This window comes from Canis aureus, chromosome 1 (assembly GCF_053574225.1).
Source record: "Canis aureus isolate CA01 chromosome 1, VMU_Caureus_v.1.0, whole genome shotgun sequence".
In the NCBI taxonomy this organism is placed as follows: domain Eukaryota; kingdom Metazoa; phylum Chordata; class Mammalia; order Carnivora; family Canidae; genus Canis; species Canis aureus.
Window position 1 is genome coordinate 72,984,103 of NC_135611.1, and position 21,346 is coordinate 73,005,448.

Here is a 21,346-nt window from a genome sequence, read left to right on the forward strand (position 1 = left end):
GACTGTTCCCATGTCCGCACACGGTGCGAGCCACACAGCAAGACCTCAAAACTTTGTTGGCCGGTGGATAAACGAGCAAACTCCCTGAAGAAATTCTCAGCAGTAATTAATGGCAAATAACAGGGAACTTTTTTAATAAGAGTTTTTATAAGTTCATCTTTTCTCAAGTTTAACCATACATTCCCAACATAATAATTAACTGCAATTATGCACATAAATGCTGTGTTCATTATCTTTCTTTCAGCAAGACAGCTCCATAAACATACCTACCACTTCCACATCCAGAAAAGAAATCTGGTGCTTGCGAGATTAAACTCTAATGACAAGAAGGCCGGCATCTTAAAGAAAGGGGTCAGATCCTCCCTCTCTAAAGTTGTTGTTTTTCTTAGCCTGGCCCACTAGCATCAGGATGCTTGGGGTCTTTGAAAAATGTAGATTCTGGACCTAGGTTCCAGCCTGCTGCCTGAGAGTTTCCAAGAAATGTAGTTTCAGAGAAATGCAAAACATCTAGCCAGTACCCCAGGTGATTCTTAGCACATTGAAAATGAGGACCATTTTTCAAAGTTTTAATTGCATTTTCCTGATGCACAGCCTCCCTCTGATATTTAACATCTGGATGTTTATCTGGAAGGCAAGGTGACTCCTCCACCCCGGGACCCTAGCAGAGGGCTCAGGGTAGATCAGCCACGGGCCTCAGAGCCTGAGCCACGGTGAAGGTTGGGAGCCCCGACCGGCCAGATGCCCACGGGAGTGGCCTCTCAGCCCACACCCTCCCAGCCCTGCTGCCCTCTCCTCTCCGAGAGGAGCCCTCGGCCATGAACTCTGCATTGGGTCCCTACCACTCTTCACTCTTCTGTCTTAATCGTCTTAAAACCAACAAAACAGAGAAAGGGAATCCTTCAACTCTAGGGAGGAAAAGGGAAAAATGGGAAATGATGGACCAAGTAAATTTTGAGAAAGATGCTGTATCATCTGGGTGCTCCTTTGTGCTCTCGCCTGCCCAGCCTCACCTGGGGGGCGGGGGGGGGCGGACTGCACCATCGTGGCCTACCCTGTGGAGTGAGGTCTAGAGTTGCCACATGTGTTGCAAACCTTACCTCTGCAGCTGGAAGCCCACTCCTTCACTCGGCCTCATTTTCTCACCTAACAGGTATAAGAGGACTTATTCCTGTGAGCATTTTACAGATGAAAGGTAATAAACACAAATGAAGAGGTTGGCAAGCCTGGCAGGAGGCTGGGGTCCAGTGAGCAGAATGGGTGCCACTTAAAGGAATGCCATGCCACCTGCCCCAGTGCTCCAACAGGAAAATTCCCTTCCTGCCCTGCTTCTCTCCGCTCCCGCCCCCTCGGGCCCACTATCTGGCCCAACCTCTGCACTCCCGAGAACGGGGTGCTGCTGTGGCTGTAGTGGCTGGCCTAGCCCTGCCCTCCTCTGCCCCTCTTCAGGGGCATCCCCACTCCCACTCCCACTGACTGCTTGTGCGTCTAAACACGTCGGAAATTTCCTGGCAGTGAGAAGTGTCTAGACGTTGGATGTCTGGAGATGGGGTGAACCTTCTAGTACCCAAAACCTCAGTGCAGGGCGGGGGCCTAGGTCCTTCCTAGAAACCCCACTGCCACTTCAGGCCAGGCCTCTTCTGGTCCTTTTCTCTGAGGCAGCCTTCCCCACCTCTCATCTGACCTGAGCTTCCTTTCAGTCAGTGAAGAGCAACCTATTTCATCCTCCTGAGGGCTCCAGGCTCTGTGATGCAGGACAGCAGGGGGTGGGGAGACTCCAGTTCAAATCCTGCCCCATTACCCAACCTCGCTGAGCCTAGGATTCCTCTTCTGTAAAATAAGGGACAATCACACACCACAGAGATGTTCTGAGGTGTCAGGACACACAGAGCCCCTTGGCGCTCAATAAATACTGTTTTTGTTCTCATTTGGCTTCAAACTAAAAGCCCTCCCACAGCGGCAATGGTGTGCTGGTCTGTATTTAACAGCAGGCTCTATGGGGTTGGGGGCGAGGACAAGGCCCATTCCATTCCACTCCGGGAGTGTCCTCTCACAGCCATTTCAAGCCACCCACGGGACGATGGTGACCATGGGGTTGGGAGACACAAAGAGCTCTGTGACCTGGGCAAGCCAGCCCACCCTGGGCTATCTGGCCCACCGAAGCATTCCATATTTTCCAGAGCTGGCGCCACAGCATGTCACGTTGTCACATGCTCTTCTGCACTGTGATGGTGCCTCTGTGGCTCCACCACCTGGAATCTAAGCAGATCCCACTCTGACCAATAAGACCCAGTAGAGTGACTTTGTGCCAGCCTTAGTGTGGTTCTTCAAGGTCCCGTGGTTACCACATGCTGAGGCCCTCATGGAGAAGTGTGAGGATCCTGAAACCACCATGCTATGGTATGAAGAAACCCTGGAAGATGAGACACCTCATACAGAGAGAAAGAGGCCAAGGAGCATTAAGCAAGGAAGAAATTTGGGAGTGGGTCCTCCAGTTCAGCTGATGCCATAGAGGTCACACTCTCCACCTGAGCCCTTCTAGAATTCCTCACTCACAAAATCGTGTGCACAATAAAATGGTCATTTTAATCTGCTATGGTGGGCACCGTGAGCACCACCCATACTCTCCACGGAGAAAGGACCTGTTAGCCAACTAAGGGGGGACACTAGAGCTTGCCTCTGCTGCAACATGCCACCCAAGGTCACATCCAATGGCTACTGAGCACAGGAACATAAAGCTGGGCTGGACAAATTTATATAAAGGGCTAAATATGAATATTTCAGGCTTTGGGGGCCATATAGCTCTGCCATAACTACTCAACTCTGCCCAAGTGAGAACAGCCTTATGGGACGCCTGGGTGGCTCAGTGGTTGAGCATCTGCCTTTGGCTCAGGGCATGATCCTGGAGACCCGGGATCGAGTCCCACATTGGGCTCCGCCCGTGGAGCCTGCTTCTCCCTCTGCCTGTGTCTCTGCCTCGCTTTCTGTGTCTCTCATGAATAAATAAATAAAATCTTAAAAAAAAAAAAAAGTGAGAGCAGCCTTAGATGATATGTAAATGAAGGGACGTTGCTGTACTTCAATAAAACTTTATTTATAAAAACAGGTGACCACCTGGATATAGCTCACGGGCTGTAGTTTGCCTACCCTGACATAAAGGCCAGGTCATCTCAGTCCAACTTGGAACAACTCTAGGGGTCCTTCAGAACTGTTGGGCCAGTGCAGGCTGTCCCTGAGCTGCAAGCTGTCACTCTTCTGCCCACTATTGCTCCTTCCCTTCTGTTCCATGTCTTCATCCTAAGTGTAGCAATTAATACATTTCCTGCACCCTCTTCTCCATCTCACAGTCTGCTTCCTGGGAACCTATCCTGCCTCCCACCAGATCTGGGGGGTGGTTTGTCACCCAGCAATAGAGGACCACAACACTATGTTAAACTGGGTCTGTTCACTTGGTTCAGCCAACAGAAACCAGGTCTGCCTTCCTCTGGGACTGGTCATCTCCTGCCCTTTCAGCCTTCCTGTCTTGAGCAACTCAACTCCCAACAGTGCTTCCCGACCATTATCAGTGAGAACCGGGAACAAGTCTGGAGTCCCCAGGGTGAAGGAGAGGGAGGGACCAGCCTACAAAGTGGTGATGCCTGACCAAGACTGAGAGGAAAGAGGCACGAATCATCTCTGATTTTCCCATCACCCTTTTCCATGCACTGATCAAATCTCAGGGTGTTCATGATGAGGTTTATGCTGTGGCTTATTCAGGGGATCATTCAGCTGGACCCCAGGAGTGCTGGGAGAGCCCCCATCTCACAGGGCCTAGATCCATCATTGGTTTCCTGCTACCCTGTAGGCCATACACATATATACATTCTCCTGCACACCATGGGATGGCAGATGTTCTAGCCATCAATTTTAAATATGGCTTATAAGATACTTGGTCATTAATCAAGATAATCAACACTATATGACTTCAGTAAAAGTTTGGGAGCATAAAAAGCATCACTGGATATTTTGCCCTATTTGTTCCCCTAATCTCAGAGGTAGAAAGTGACATAAGGATTTTTTTCATATACATGCTTAGAACCAGGACACAAACATTTATAATGTAGTTGGTGAACAGCAGGAAAATGTTAACAAGAAGATCAGCCAAAACCTTGGTGCTTCCAAGGTTTGTAAAATTTGTTCCAAATTTTACATTTTGTTTAAGAGAAGGAAGATTGATGGGGAGATGAGCAATCTGTGCAGCAAGTTGAGAAAGCAAGTCTAACCTCCTTTATTAGGTCTTTGACTCAGAGTGTTTTGAAATTAGAGCATGATCATGGAAATTGTGTGAAATGCATACTAATAAGCATTGCTGTTTTCTCTAAGAAAGCTGGAAAATAGGAAGGCTTCTTCTCCTTCCCATGCCCTCCTCGACAGCCAATGCTTCCTCTAAAAGGTAGCTGTCACAGAAGGTATTTAAAAACAAAGGGGGCCTTCAGAGTGAATTTATTACAAAATTCCAATTTCTAAATTATAACACTATTCAGGGTCCCTGACTTTTGCTAGGAATTGCCCAAGATGTAGTAGGACTTGTTCTGGACTAGATATGGTCATGAGCTAAGCTGCAGGGGACTGTTGGCTACAAGCTAACTATAGCTGATGAGGTATTTTGAGGCAAATGCTATGGTTTATCAGTGTTGGGCTGGGTTTCACCATTTGGTGAATGAGGGGCCATTGGAACAATTCGGGGCACTCTCAGGGTCCTGGCCCACTATGACACAAACCCTGCGAGGTGGCATGGCAAGATGACTGGACGGACCTCAGCACAGAGGCCCCCAGCCCTGGCTCCGGACCGAGGCTATGGGTGACTTGAAGGAAAGTATGGAGCTCCCAGCCCTTCTCTGGGCCTCAACTTTACCATCCGTAAAATGAGAGGGTTCAACAATTTAGCCAAGTGACTCTCTAACCTTTCTGTGTTTCATAACTGAAGGAATTTGTAAAAATACTATTTCCTAGAACCTACTTCCTAAGGTTCTGACTCAGCAGGTAGGGCCCTTGTGAACAAATTACTCTAGCGATCTTGGTGCTGAAGGACCACGCTCAGAGAGACTGCTCTCTCAGGCCCCTGCCACCTCTGGCCACTTAAGATTCTATGAGCCAGTGTGAGGGTGTAGCAGAGCCTTTGCTGTGCTCCCATCACATTTAGCTCTTTCTTCTGGGCACACAACTAATCTGCACCTCCCTCTTCTAAGGACACCTGCCCCACCAGATGAACGCTCACCTTGTGGCTTCGTTTTCACTTGACCCCATCCATTAAGGCTCTATTTTCAAAGAAGATTATATTCTGACGTGCTGAGGGTTGGGACTTCAACATTTTTTTTTCAGGGGTAGGGTACAATCCACCCCTAACAGGTAGCCGCTGCTCATAGGGTACAAGCAAAACGTTAGAGGATAGCTGAAGTGGCTAAAGCAAGTGAGACTCAGTGAAGGTACCCAGGATCTGCTAATGTATTTTGTCAGCGCTGCTTTCAGATTCTCCTAGAAAGGAAAGATTCCTTCACACACTGTAATAAAAATCTTTAGATCCAAGTCAGAGAAATGTGTGTGGGGGGGGGGGAGGGGGAAGAAATGCATATCTGGTCTCATCCTGAAGTAATTTCCCCAACACATTAAGATGTCATAGACCTTTCGTGATGGACGTGATGTGAAGGTTGAGGGCAAGCTCCTGGCCACTTCCTGGATCTGCCTCAGAACAAAAATTAGAGCTCCTGTGCTTTCCTGTTATCACTACCAACAGAATGTTCTTTCTTGTTAATCTAGGGGAACCCCTGAGGGTTTTCACACTCACACCTCCCACCTCTCACCTTCCAACTGCAATCCCCTGGGTAACTGAGGACTTTGGGGAATGCAAAACTGCAGCTGGGGATCTGAAGGGAAAGGTGAACACAACACCCTCCTTCTTGATTGTGTGAAATAGGTGTGGATCTAAGGCCTGCGGTAGACTAGGGGCTTGAGAACACCATTCTCTACTTAGATCCTGTGTTGCCCCCTGAGGTACCATATAAACAGCATCAAAGGAGTTCCTAATCTTCACACCTCCTCCGAATTAGCCCTGCCTCCTTTGAACGCAAAACCATAAGCTGTATCTGGAAACACATCTTCTGTTTTCACCTCAAATTCAAGTAACAACTTAAAAGAGTTCTGGGGATTCTCACAGAACAGCATGGCCGGCACTCAAAATTCATGGGGGGAAGTGATCTTTCACTTTCCCCAGAGAGATAGTGCACACAGCAGGGAGGAGCCTTCTGAGGGTTTCCAGAAGGAAATCCCTATGGGAAGAGCATCACTCAAAGGGTAAAAGGCGTTGCAGGCAGGCGTTCTGGGTTTCAATCTGGGCTCTGTGACTTCAGATAGGTGAAGTTACCTTCATAGGCAGTTCCTTTGTCTATAAAATGGGGAGAATAATACCTACTGTCCATTATTACTACTTAGGATGAAAGGAGGAAAATATGACTTAGGATAGGAGCACCTGTACTCGGCAAGTATATCAATACTGCAGGCAGCCGTCCTTGGCCTTCCACTCAGCCACAGGTGTGTGGGTGAGAAAACCCCAGAGCTACTCTCTGTGTCTCTAGCTTATGGGGTGGGGTTCTGACTGGCGATAACGCTACTCACTTGGTTAAACAGCAGCCTTTCCCTGAAATGAGTAGACATTCCTGAGGCTACAAACCTGGTGAAGAGGTGGGTTCTTAGGCATTTAGGTTGGAAAGTGGGCCTTGGCTCCTTTTCCTTGGGTCTGGACATGGAGGGCTCTAGATGAGCCTGAGGGCAGCCATGGGCCAATGGGAGAAGGCGCATCTGCCGTGGGGAGGAAGGTGTGGGCAAGCGGGAGAGAGTGCTGGCAGTCCCAATCTGACACCATTCACTTACTGTGACTATTTCTCCCCTGTCAAATAAAGACGGATTAAACACGGTCCTGTCTAGACAGTGTGACTGGAGACTTCGGTGGTTTCTTGCCTAGTTAAGAGCGTGAAGGGATATCAAGGCCTGAGTGGAGGAGAGAGAGGTGATGCTGAGGAGGGAACCGAAGGCCAGCTGAGCAGGAAGTGTGTGACATTCCTCCAGGAAGCTCCCAGATGTCTTAACGCCTCGCTAGAGGGAAAGACAACCAGGTTTTGACAACAGCAGGGCCTCCAGTACCTTGTGAGTGAGTCCTCGTTAGCATAGGAAAGTCCTTTTGAAAACCTCCCTTTTCCTGACCTCCCCCAACTCCCAAGTATACAACCAGCCACTCCTCACAGGCCCCGTGATGCAGCTCTCCCTGCCCACAGGTCCTGTCCCTGTGCTTTCATAAAACCACCATTTTGCACCAAAGATGCCTCAAGAATTCTTTCTTGGTCATTGGCTCTGGACCTCACCCCAGCAAACCTCACCTATGTTCCAGAACTACGTCAATGAAGGCCAGTCCCCAAGGGAAGTTCAATCCCAAGGCCAAAGCGACTACCATATCCAGACACTCCCCTAGCCTTCCATGTAGCTCCTCAGATGGTCAACCTAGCAGACCTATGCTTACCCAGGGAGCTGACCCATTCTCTTACAGAAGCCACTCCATTTGGGCAGAATGGAACTTCAACCTCTTTAATTTGGTCTCTTTCTCTCTCTTTTTAAAGATTTATTTATAAGAGAGAGAGCATGCATTTGTGCACCAAGTGCAGAGAGGTGGGGCAGAGGAAGAGAGAGGCCCAAGTAGACTTTATGCTGAGTGAGGAGACTGACTCAGGGCTTGATCTCATGACCCTGAGATCACAACTGGAACCAAATCCAAAAGCCAGACGCTTACCTAACTGTGTCACCCAGATGCCCCTTTAACTTGGTCTCTTAAAAATATTATAGAAAAATACATAAATATATTCTTCTTAAGAAAAATTAAAACACCCATATATAAAACTGAAGTCCCCTCTGACTATGGCCCTCCTCCCCAGTCCTGGCCCTTCTCCCTCCCTCCTTTCCTCCCCCACAGTGTACTCTACTAGGAATATGCTGATAACCCTCCAGAACTTTCTCTGTATGCTCTGTGAACTACACAGCACTACATTTTAAAGAACCTAAATGGTATCAGATGATATGTGCCACTGCAATTTGCCACCTCGCTGTGGCAGTGCTGGCTGGTACAGAGCTCTCACTGCCAACCAATGGCCATCTGGGCATCCAGACCATGACTACCTAGCCATTCTCTGGTTGCTGTGCTTTATGTTGTTTCTAATTTTTCATGATCACAAACTACAAGGCAATGATTTTTGTGTGTGTACCTGCCTCCTAAAGATATTTTTCTAGACCCCAGGATATATGGCCTGATTTGCAATTTCTAGGTCCTAGGATATGTTTGTTCTTAGTTCAGTTTACAGTCCTGCAGCAATAGCCGGTGAACATGCTGTGGCTTCACAGCCTCGTGTGCTTGGCATTATTACTGTGCACCAATCCAATGGACCTCACTGACGGACTCGCTTTGTATCCTACACGTTCCTGCTCACAGTGACACGGCTGCTCTTTCGTATCGAAAGACGGCTTAATTTTCATGTTTATCAGCCTTTTGCTTCTGAGTATAAACTGTCCACACTCTGCCCATCTTCTTACTGGACTATCAGTTGTTTTTTAATTTTACTCGATTGATCAGGGTTCCAATCATCCTCTCAACATGAAACCTCGATCTCTTCTATATTCTCAATGTTTTCTCCCACTCTGTCATTTCTCTTCTAACTTTGCTTAAAGTGATGCATTAAACAAGTTAAACAAGTTAAACAACTTGGCTCCGGTTGAACTTATCACTTGTAGAAATCAATGTTTTTGAAACCAAATGTGTGGACAGTGAAATAGCAGGTGGAGCTTAGCAGCGGTGGAGCGGAGCAAATACTTCATCCTTCCGCATCTGCGGATTTTAACAACAGCTGCCTGTGAGCCCAGAGAGGCAGGCACAATGTCAAAGGTTTTTCTAGCACTATCGTCCCTCCCCGAACCCATGTCTGTCCCTAGATTGGGAGCTACCTGAGGGGCCACATGAACCTGTCACGGTGGTAAAATGGGGCTCCAAGAGCAGATGATGTGCCTCTCTTCCCAACTCTGCCTGGAGGGACAATATGTTGGAACTGGAAACTGGCCAAGGTGGGATTTGTACAATTACAAACATTACAAATCAGGGCTTCTCTGACTTATTAGGCATTTTTTTTATAGCACACCACTCATCTATAGCATTCTAGGCATAGTCACCTGCCTGCATAACCTTCAGCTATGAGCTGCTATTTTTCATGGATGACTCCAGTCAGAAAATTCCTTCTTACATAGACCTGGTAACAAAACTCCAGATCCTGCCTTCTAGAACAATGTCAGTGAACATTTCTGTAAGAGGCTTTGGGTTGCAACTTTTTGACTCTGCTATATAGTCTTCTTACTTTTTTCTTCAACTGTTTGAACATGTTAAGCCATTTGCCATTCTTTTCTTCAGAGCTGTGCGTAAACAGGCAGCAAACTTTGGCCCACTGGCTATAGTAGATCCTGTAGACCCTGCTCAAGAACGCAGTTACAGAATGCACATCACCCTTCCCAAAGCTGAATGCAGTTCTTATACACCCCTGGATCTTTTCAAGCCTAGGATTCTGCTGGAGTTGCTCCTAAAGCAGATTGGATTCCAATCTTAGATTCCAAATCCAAGTAAAGTAATTTAGGGATGTTTCTAGAACCTGCTTTACTGGGTCTCCATAGCTGTGGTGAGGTTACTCTATAGGTTCAGCTTATAGCAGGAAAAGGTACAGAAATCTGGACTGAGGTCAGTCAGGTACTCTGGACAACTCAGGAGTGTCACAGAATCCATAAGAAGTGGGACACAAGGGGGACGCCTGGGTGGCTCAGTGGTTAAGCAAGTCTGCCTTCAGCTCAGGGTGTGATCCTGGAGTACTAGGGAGCCTACTTCTCCCTCTACTTTCTGCTTCTCTCTTTCTGTGTCTCTCATGAATAAATAAATAAAACCTTCAAAAAAAAAAAAAAAGTGGAACACAAGGGTACCTATCCACGTGCTAGCTGTGTAATCCAGGGTGAGGCACTTAACCTTTCTGGGCCTCTGGGAGAATAAAGATGGCCGCAAATTCTTACACGACCCGTTGAAAGCTGGTCTCTTTGTCCTCACCTTGAACCTAAGCAGGCTCTGTGTCTCCTTGACCAATAGAAGATGAGAGAAGTTATCCTGAGTCAGTCTTAAGAAACTGGCAGCTTCCATTTCCCATTTGGAATCCTTGGCCTAGGAGCCCAGCTGCCACGCTGTGGGTGAACCCAGGCGGCCCCGTGAGGGCGGCACACGGAGCAGGGCCAGCACCCTGACTGAACTCCCAGGCGACAGCCAGCGGCACCCAGCTGCTCAGGTGAGGGAGCCGCCATGGAAGGGGGCCACCCAGTCCCCGCAGCAGCCCAGCCAACTCTGCAGGGAGCGGAGATGAGCTGGCACAGCCATCCCATGCCCACACCGGAGATTCGCGATCAAAACAAGTGACGGTTGCCATTTCAAGTCATTGAGCTTTGGAGTGGTTTGTTATACAGCAAAAGGCACCCAGGGCAGTGCCTCAGAACCCTGCCTCCCTGGAATTTTGTGAGGATTCAGTGATGCGCTGTTTATAATGTACTCAAGCTCAATGCCTGGCACAAAAATGTCCTCCATGAATGGCGAATCTTCAGAAAAAACACAGCTGCTTGAGTTCTCTTCCAGGTTTAGGGGAATGTTTACCTCCTCATCTTAGGGGTTTTGCTTCTCAAGCCAAGCTTTAAAGAGGCTGATGTTTCTCATGGCTTCTTCATTAAATGAGATGACATGAAAAGCACTTACCACAGAGCACAGCACATAGTAGTTGCTCAGGAAACATAAAAAATCCTTCTACTTTGATGTCCAGAAACCTCCACAGGAGGCCTAACTTGTCTCAAGCCTCCCTCCCAACCCACCTCCAGTCCAGCATGTTACTGCTCCATCTGGGTGGCTGCCTGATTCCCAAACTCTCCAAGAGCTCCCACTTTTATTTCAGTTCCTTTGTATCCTGGCAGACATATTCTCCCTGACTCAAGGGGGGACAGAGAGTTGTCACTGGCAAGAAAACCTGAAGTGGTGCTGAGTAATAAATGGAGAGTGAGACTATATGCTTCTGGGGAATGTACGCTTTGTGAGTAAGGGCCCAAACCCATGACTACTGCCAAGCTGTGGCAGGAAAAGGAAGGTCTCGATCCCATACGAAGACCCACACTTGGAAAAACAAAAAACAAAGACCCACACTTGGAAATAAGCTGGGCTATCTAAGGTCACTTGCTTTAAGACTCTGGTCTTCCATCATCATGAAGGACTAATCTGTGAAGTTGGATCAAAGCACGGCCTCTATGGGAAAATGACGATTTTGAAGCAATCACATTCATTCACTGAGGAAAGAACAGAATCATGACTTTTTTTCAGTGCCCGAGATAGAAGCAGGATGCTGGGCTGGTAACGAAGAAACGTGTCATGATTTATCAAAACCAGCAGGCATGAGCAGACCGCATTTCTCAGCTGACGGGAAGGTGATAGTGGCTGTGGACACAGCATAGTAAGTAGCTGTGCTCCAGCCGAGCGGCCCCTGACAGGATTACCCACCCCTTCACTAAAATGGTGGTGAGCTCAAATTCAAGGCTGGAATAATGGAGCTACAGTTTGCTGAGGCAGATTTTCAAACAGGAGGCTGTGGTTTTCAACCAGACAAGGTACTAAAACAAAACAAAACAAAAAACACCCTCTCTTTTTTTTAATTGAAGAAGCTTTATGAGGAATATAATGAGGCATTTATAAAACAAGCCAACAAACCAGAAACAATTTTGTTTCTCTTCCTCTTCGAGGGAACAGGATCTACTTGCTTTCTGCCCACTGACTAGATCAAAATCATTGTGACTCAGGAAAATATGCTATCGGTTCAGAGACGTGGCTGGTTAGGGCCAGTTCTTTGGAGACGAAAACGCTGATGTTGTTTTATGGGTGACCAGGGAATGGGGTGACAGGTCATACCTATGGGATATCTTATGTAGGTGGTCATCACTCCTATGGTGGATGCCCATACACCAGAGCTTCCCCCCAACTCTGAGCACTTGCTTGTTTTCTGATTCCCTACTTGCATGTTTGTTTCCATACTGGTTAGAGGAGGGAAAGAGGAGTGGTTGGAGGAGGGAGCAAAAAATACACCAGTGATAAAAATCAGTTTAAAGCGTCCAGAAAACTTCTAGAAACAAACAAGAACAACGGAGTCCATCAGTTCAGGAAGGGAAAGAGGAGTAAGACCAGAGGAATGAAAACCTTTGTAGAAAATGGCTCAATGTGCTTCCCAAATAATTCCATGAGACCAAAGGACGGCCTGGAAGGGAGGTAATGATATACAAGAAAGGGCCATGTTGGGAACCTGGTGCGGACGCTTGCAGAATCTCAGGTTTCTGGGTCACAGTGATGAGGAGCTCAGGATCTGGAGCCACCCAGGCCCCAGTTCTGATGGGGGTGGTGGGGAAGAAGAAAAGGAGGGGAGAGAGGGAGAGTCAGATGTGTCCATGCCACGCGAAATCATAAGCAAACTCAGATGAGAAAAAGCAGGTGCTAGTATGCCAAAGAGGGAATGCAGGGTTGGTGCTGGGGATGCAGTGTGGATTTAGAACCTGAAGCACAAGGCACATCCCCCATCGGTCAAAGCCCTGAGGACTGCAGACAGTCATGGACCATACATTCCACAAGAGATTTGGATCTGAAGAACATTCAGGAAATGCCACACCAACAATGAAGGTGATACCCACGAGGCTGACTCTAAGGATGGTCCGGCCCTCGGGACACTTAGGGCAGCCAGGAGATGCAGGAATGCTGAGCACATTGGCCCCGGGGATGGAGGGATCCCTGGCTGGGCTGCTTTAAGCAGGGAGCCCACGAGACAGACCATGCAAGGGCTTCTGGGGACGGTGTCCCAGAGTTCAGGGGCTAAGCCTGCTGACCTGGGTACCACAAGTGGGGTACAAGCGTGCAGAGGCGCAGGAGCCCCAGCCCTCCACCTCGTTGTAGCCCAGAGGTGCCTGGCTGGACCCCATCTCCAGCCACTGGGAGCATCAGCTATTTACCCTCGTGCTCCCAATGATGAGCAAGTGCAGCGCGCCGGGCGTGACGGACTCGGGATGAGATGTGCTGACGTTGGCAAGGGTGGAGGGAAAGGGCTGCGAGGTAGACCAGTTCCACTTCCAATCGGTCCACACATGGTCCTTGAAGTAAAGTTCTTGCATAAAGGGAAATAAACTCAACAGCATACACCCGGACTCTTTTTACTTTAATGGCTTCAATCCAAGCTTCAGACACCCAGAGAAATAATTAGGCCAATCAAAATGGGGGCAAACGGAAAAGCCGAGGCAGCCAGACATCTCTTCAGCCCGGGTCACTGCACCAGGTGCTGGAACAAAGGGCCAGCGGGAAGTAAACCAAGCTGGCACAGCCATAGCTGGAGGTTTATTCCAAAATCAATCAGTCTCGTCTAGTTGAAAACAAGGGACAGCTATTATCTCGGGAAGCACAGGGACCCAGCTCCCCTCCCACTCCTTGACCGGGTTTGTTCTCTCTGACAATCCAGCCCAAAGGGTGCCGATGAAAGCTGCTAATTGTCGTTAACAACGTAGAAATCCCAGGATGACAGAACACGGCCCATCAGATCGGGGGCACCTGCCAATCTGAAGGACAGTGCTGCCCGTTCTTGAACCACTTCCCGAGACGGGGAAAGCCGTGATTTAAAATGAGCTTAAAGCAGAGTAGAGTCTTTCCCTTGAGTCTGACGATGAATCTGAGGAGGAAGAAGCAGAGTTGGAAGAAGAGGTGGGAAAGGAAGAAAAGATGGCATTCACTCAGCAGGTACAGAGGCCATCAGAACGCCTCCTGCCTCAGTTTCCCCCCAGGAGCTCTAAAGAATCTGGCCACTGGCAAAAGCCGGGTACCAGGGCAGAGGAGGGCGTGGAGCTGAGGGCCTCCTACTGAACACTTGGGTAAAGGGAAGGGGACGGTGGAGCCTAAAACCCTGCTCTGTAGGAAGGGGAGGCAGAGCTCTAGGCCTCAACCCACAGCCTCCAAGAAAGATGGATTTGAGATCTGGATCTCTTTTTCAATGGCATAGTCAGCCTGGGTCCATGCCAGGGTTTGAGCAAGGATAGCTCTATACACAATGCTACGCTGGGCAAAGGTGACTCCTGATTACCTGAAGGGCTTGCCTCCTTCCTTCCTTCCTTCCTTTTTCTTTTGCATAAATGTTGATTGAGTACCTACCATGTGACGAGCATTATTATACAAGATACCAGTGACAATCAGCTACTTTAATTCTAACTGCCCACTTGTGACTGTCACTGACATCCAGCAACATAATGCCAGGCACATAGTAGGTTCTTAGTTCCTGTCCCTCGGAGTCCCGCCAGCCCTCCCTCAGTCTACTCCTTCTTCATCCCAGGCACCCAGCTCACAATGATGGCCCAGCCTTCTGAGGCCCAACGTGGAAATCAGGTAGGGTGACAAACTGCTCTGATCTCCGGAAAGAGGCTACTTTCGGCAGATCACAAATGATGCATAACATTCAGCTTTGTTCCTTTTCGTCCTCCCCGCTGTCTTTACTCTAGTAAGGCCGCTCACTGCTGTTCACCAGGATCTCCCTGCTGGTCTTCTTGAATGAATTCAATCTCAATTACTTTTACTGGGCACTGACTGTGCTGGTGTGCACGCCCCTTCTAGAGAGAGACAGACAGACAGACAGAAAAACAAATAAACAAAATGCTGGCGTGTCCCCTGGAAAGTTCACTGTCCCTTGCAGGAGAAATACACACAAACATTTAAAATACAGTATGGTAAGTGCTATAACACATCTAAAAAGTGATGAAAATGCACATGAAGGAAGCAATTAAGCTAACTGGAGCAGGTAGGAAAGCCCAAGAGAGAGGATGATGTCTGAGCTGGACCTTAAAAGATGAGTACAGATTCTCCAGGTGGGCAAGGTTTGGCATGTCAGGCAGAGGGTGAAGCATTAACAATGGGTTAGAGGTAAGAACATGGAATAATCTAGTAAAGGCAAGAGCTTCTCTGTGGGTTTAGCATCAGGGGCAGAGGTGGAAGGTGTGGAGGAGAAATGGTTGGATATAAGGAGGAGGCTGAACATAGATTCAAATATCCTACACAATTCTACTGATCATGGCCTCATTCTATGGGAAGGATGCAGCCATCAGAGCTGTTTTCTAAAGTTTTATTGAGATATAACTCACATACCATACAACTGACTCTTCTAAAGTATTCAATTCAGTAATTTTTAGTGTATTACAGAGTTGTGCAACTATACCACAATATAATTTTAGAGCATTTTCATCATCTCAAAAGAAACTTTGTGACCACACCCATTCTCTGTCCCCACTGTCCTGTCTGCCTTAGGCAATCAACTAATTTATTTTGCGTCTCTACAGATTTGCCCATTCTGGAAATTTCATATAAATCCAATCATTTGATACATGGTCTTCTGACACTGGCTTCCTTCACTTAGCATAACATTTCCCAACGTTCATCCACATTGTAGTGTGTATCTATACCTTATTCTTTTTTCATGACCAAATACCAATCCATTGTATGGACAGACCACATTTTGTTTATCCATCCATCAGCTGGGTTGTTTCCACTGTAAGGCTTTTGTATTCTGGTTTTTATTCCCTACCCCTTAGAAGACTTAGTCAACAGTATGTTTCCTGAAGCCCAAGTGAGTAGATCAGCAACTTGGAACAAAACCATCTACATCAGTGGTCAACAGGCTCTTGAGACACACATGACCCTTCCCTTACATCATGATGTTCTTCTTGCTCTATTTGGACTCTCACACATTTATTAGACCACAGTCCTAAGTGCGGTGCATGCCAGAGCAGGCCACAGTCTTGCTCTCAAAGAAACATACTGAGGGGGGCAAACAGGCCCTTGCAGCTATGATACCAAAGCTGCCACAAAGCCATCCCACCTTCTGGACTTCCATCATTCCCGTAGCTACACTAGAACGTGTTCTACCCTCTTCCAGAAAACACGGACATGCCAAGAAATGAGGGGTAAGAGCAACATGGCTGTCAGAAAGGTCCCCCAAGTTCAAGTTAGCTTCCAAAAGCTGCAACACCACTGCTTAGAAACTGAAGAGGAGCAAATACAACTCTAGGCCTACTGAAAGCTGATAATCCCTGCCCTGGGGGTATCGGTCACAGGTGACTGGCCAAGTCCTGCAAGAAGAGGAGAGTGAGTGGGGCAGGCTTGGAGGGCCCTCGGTGCTCCAAGGGGGTCTTCTTTATTTCCATCACCTCCCCCACAACCTCCAAAGATGACACCATTTAAAAGATGGGCAATGGGGGGCACCTGGGTGGCTCAGTTAGTTAAGTGTCTGCCTTCAGCTCAGGTTGTGATCCTGGGGTCCTGGGATCAAGCCCTGCATCGGGCTTCCTGCTTTGCAGGGAGCCTGCTTCTCCCTTCCACTCCTTCTGCTTGTTCTCTCTCTCTCTCTCTCTCTCTCTCTCTTTCTCTCTCTCTGTCAAATAAATGAATAAAATCTTATTAAAACAAAAAAAGATAGGCAATGGGCCTTGTAGGCTAAGTCCTACAGGGGCTTGGCAGAATTTTAGGACTCAGACACAAACTTTCCCTCCCCAAAAAGCAACTGTCTGAGAATCAGAATCCCCCACTCCTGTATCTAGACAGAACAGGCCCAGTTTCCTGAATCTGCAGAGTGGTGACAATAATCTGAAGCTGCACCCAAGGATTAAATGAGGTAACGTCAGGCAGGGGCTCCACCGTGGCTAACCCAAAGAGCCATGTGAAATCCAGCTTCCCTCTCTTCTCCAAGAAAAGTCTCTCTCATCCTTTACCTACATCCTCTTCCTCAAAACAGTTGGCCAAGATCCACACCAAACTGGAAGGACCTTAGAAGAAGTGAACATGCTACCCTATGTTTCTGAAACAATCAATTCCACTTGAATTTCCCCATCAGAATATCAGGCAGATGCTTCTGTCACCAAGGGTGGTCCAGGTCCATGAGCCCGTGTCCCACATCTAACAATCATCAACACAGCAGCATTCAGGTCACGCGGCAGCCACACGTGGTAACTGCAATGGTCCACAGACTGGAGATGAAACTAGCATTTGAGTATGACACATGCAAATACCGACCACTGTGCCACTGGAGCCCTGCAGTCCCTCATCTGCATCACAGTGATTCTCACTGTATTAAAAACAAGTCACACACTTGGAAAGAAAAGGAATGATTAAACATGAGAAGGTCAGATAATATTTAGTTACTTGGAAATACAAATTAGGAGGGAAAAAAGCAAATACAAGGTCATTTTAGAAATATTTTGATTTGATTTTAAGCAACATTTTGCAATGACATGAGGCAGAAAGGAGGCTCTGAGAGGCTCAAAAATGATCGGGAGTGGTTGCCACTGACCTGCCCTAGACGCTGGCCTAAGGAAGGGAATGCCACCCAGGTCCTGGAGTCTGGGGGCTCTCTGTTTTTTGGGGTGAGTCCCCCAGGCTTCTGTCTCCAAGCTCAACCCAACCACCATCTAGAATTCTGAGCACAGTGTGCCTAGATATGGGTGCCATATGACCAGCAGGGAGGAAAGCCACGTGGAAGGTTTAGGCTGAGCCGGCAGGATCAAAATAGCAGCCCTTGGCCTGGGAGGGACCTGGGCTCTGGATGCAGAGAGGAAGCCAAGCCATATAGGGAGTTGTGACCCATCACTGGGATGGCCTGAGGCACAGAGAAGAGAAACTGGGGCCAGCAGGAAGAGAATGGGACAAGAGAGGAAATCAGAATGTCTGAGGGGCCATTTGGGCCACAGTCCTCCAGAATTTCCTTCTGTTACATCCTCTCTATGGTCAGGGGAGTGGTGACCAAGGCAGGAAAATAATAAGATTTCTCTCCATGTTTCCAAGAGGAAGTGTGAACAGTTCCCAGGAATTTGGAATACCCTAGAGTGTCATAAAGTGGTCTGTGGTCCCTGGAGAGAGACCCAAGAACAACCAGCCTGTTAGGGAAGCTACAGATGTCCATAGGCTGGCTGGCAAGCAGCAGTGCTAACCCATTTACCACAGGGGACTACAGGTCTTCCTTGGAGGTAAGCAAAGATTGCAAATACCGATTAACTCATGGATACATCACAGAAAACACAAAGCCAGATACTAAGATAATGAGTATGTGATGAAAAACAACAGAACTTTGAGCTCAGATGCCACACATGGCTTTTAAAACTTCCATTTTCCCAAATTTTCTAAGACCAGCCAGCAACCAAATGCTCCACTTAAGTGAACGAAAATGCCCATTGAATAAACACTAAGGGAACACTTTTCAACTGTGCTGGCAAGAAGTGAGAGTGTGGGGGAAGACACACATACAGGGTTTTGTTTCTCCAGAGAGCGCCTGAATGGAAAAGAACTGATTTTACGTGCTTTAGTTCTGTTGAGAAAGGTAAGGCTGCTGCCAAATGCACTTCGGTTCTCTGCTCTTGCCTAATAGCTCCTAACTGAGGAGCGAAGTGCCAAAAGTGCAACCCAGCACAGTTCTTGAAATTACCTCTCTGAATAAAACCAAAAGTTCAAAAAGTCAAAAGAGCTGGCGGGAGCTCAGAGAAGAAGGAACAAATGCAGCTAGGGGGGAAAAACACATTGAAGAAATCTGAGTGTGCTTTTGTGTCTTGTGAGGACCAGGAGAAGAGAGAAAGAGGAACAGAGAGCAGGGGAGGGCAGAGGGGTGGAGGTGGGGGGCTGACTGGCCCCCCCAGCATCAGATACACCTCACTCACCAGCATCACATATGTCCCTACAACTATATCCTGCTTCGTGCAACGTTGCCCCTTTTAAGGTAGCTTGAGATTATCACCCCAATCACTGCATTTTCTTCTTGAAAAGCTCTTGTGATTCTAGATCTGGTGATGTCAGGATGGAATGAATTCATCCACATGCATCGAGCTGATGACGTACACTGAAAGAATTCACCTTGGCTTGGCGATGAAAGAGAGAGTGAGCCAACTTTACAATGATCCTGCTTCAAGTGACCTCAGATTGCACAAATGTTTGAGTAGAACTCAGTGGTTGTTTGCAATGAGCAAACAGAATTCCAGTAATTATTAACCTGGTCAAAGTCAAAAAGTAAGCTAATAAGGGAAGTTGTTATTCCAAAGGTATAGAGATGAAAAAGTTCTAAAGAGCTACTGGACAACAATGTGCATACAATTATATTATTATACATCTAAAAATGGTTCAGATGGTCAATTTCATGTGTTTCTTACCACAATAAAAAAATAATGAAATTTACATTGCTCAATTTAAAAACTATTAATAACAGAATGCATTATTCATTCCACGCCCTGCACTTGGCTACAGCCACAGTAAACTAAGTAAACTGAATTTCCTGTCACAAAAAGAGAGAGCAAGCAAGTGCACAAGCTAGCTAAAATGGGCTACTCTGATTTCAAGATCTGCTTTACATTCCAAGCAGAACAAATAAGAAGAAAAATTTAAGACTGGAAAATCCAAACTGGTTTGATTTTCCTGTTAGAACCCATCATGCCAAGGCTTACATAGCAATGTCAGCATTTTTACTTTGTAAATCTTTACATTGTCACGTTCAGATAGGTGATTCAAAGCTACAGGGATGACTCTCCCAAGGCAGGTGGGGATGGGGTGATGTCCGCTCCCACCTTGAGTTAAGACCCCAGCCACCTCTTCTGCCCAGGCCTTCAGCAGCTCGACTGCCTCACAGAGCCGCCATAATTAGGCATTTTGTTTTGGTTTTGACTTGCTTACAGAATTTAGACTAGCATGTGAGTGGACTCCCAGTCTAGGAATTACAGTTTTCTACTCAATCAGCACATCTGTATTAGTTTGCAAGGGTTGCTTTAACAAAGCACACACCTTGAGTGGCTTGAAACAACAGACTAACGCCTCACAGAAGTTCTGGAGGCCAGAAGTCCAAAATCAAGGTCTTGCTGCTCTGGGTCCCTCCTGAGGACTCAGAGGGGGAAGCTCTGCCATGCCTCTCTCATTCCAACCCTCCACTTTCTGGGCCTTCTCCCCGAGCTTTTGTCCTCGTACAGCCTCCTCCTTATGATGGCACCGGCCATGGTGGATTAGACACCCACCTTACTCCAGAGTGACCTCATCTAACTAATCCACATGCACAGATCCTGTTTCCAAATAAGGTCACATTTTGAGGTACTGGGAGTTAAGATTTCAACATAGCTGGTTGGGAGGGTCATATGTCAACCTGTGACAGCTTCTAAGAAGATGAACACCAGACCTGCAGCATCAGTATCACTGGGGAATTTGCGCAAATGCCAACTCTTGGGTCCCACTCAGACCCACTGAATCAGAAACTCCAGAAGTACAGCCAGATGATGTATACTTTCCTAAGCCTTCCAGGAGATATTGATGCGTGCTGAAGTCTGAGAATCACCATAAAGTAATGCTAAGTGTGTGCCTTGCCCTTCTGGGAAGTCTCTGACTGTATTTATCATGCACTGTATCTCCCCCAGCAGTGGTCAACTAGTTCTTACGGCTACAATAAAACAGACTGGAGTCTCAGGTCTATGCAGGTCATGTGTGGCCTTCAGATAGGTTTTATTTTTTTCTGTTTATGAATACTATGAACTGCCAACATCAAAAAACTAGATTACAGACTTTTCTTGGGAAAAACATTCTATGATTTGGCAACACTAGATCTAAAATTCCACAACAATCAACTGATTGGTGTGATGTGGGGCATCAGGATTCTGGCTGAGTCACAGTCCTCCCCATTCCCTGATGCCTCCCCAGCCCTGAGGCTTCATGCAGACTGCACTTGCTCGCTTTGACCACCTTTCTGGCCCCTGAGGCAGTTGGGCTTGAATCAGGTCTGGAGGGAGGAGAGCTAGAGAGAAAAATGCATCACAACCCACAGCCTAAAACATGTAGTTGTTTCCAGGGAACGAGTTTAAGAATGAAATTCAAGAAGCCAGTGGCTCTGATTAGCACTGACATTGAGTTCTGAGAACTGAGCTTCCCTTTTTACGAGGTAGCAGAGTTACCAAATGAGTCAAGTGCTGACCTCAAGGTTTTGTAGAGGCTTGCCCATGGGACAATGCACAGGCGAGTAACAGCTCACTTAGAAGAGAGTTCCGGGTTGGCATGACTGCGCTAGGGAACAGTGGGATGGGGAGGACACGCAATCGTCATCAGACATCACGTATGCCTCTTTTGTGTGCATGCTGTGCTGGGCTCCAACAGCAGATCAGCTATGAAACAAACGATTCTTACCCCGTAGAACACATT

General features: G+C 47.4%; 1 protein-coding gene across 1 annotated transcript in view; it reads right to left on the minus strand.

Annotated features, from left to right (window-relative positions):
• Positions 1-21,346, minus strand: part of DAPK1 (death associated protein kinase 1) — a 169,671-nt gene that overhangs the window by 52,960 nt on the left and 95,365 nt on the right. The window lies entirely within an intron of this gene.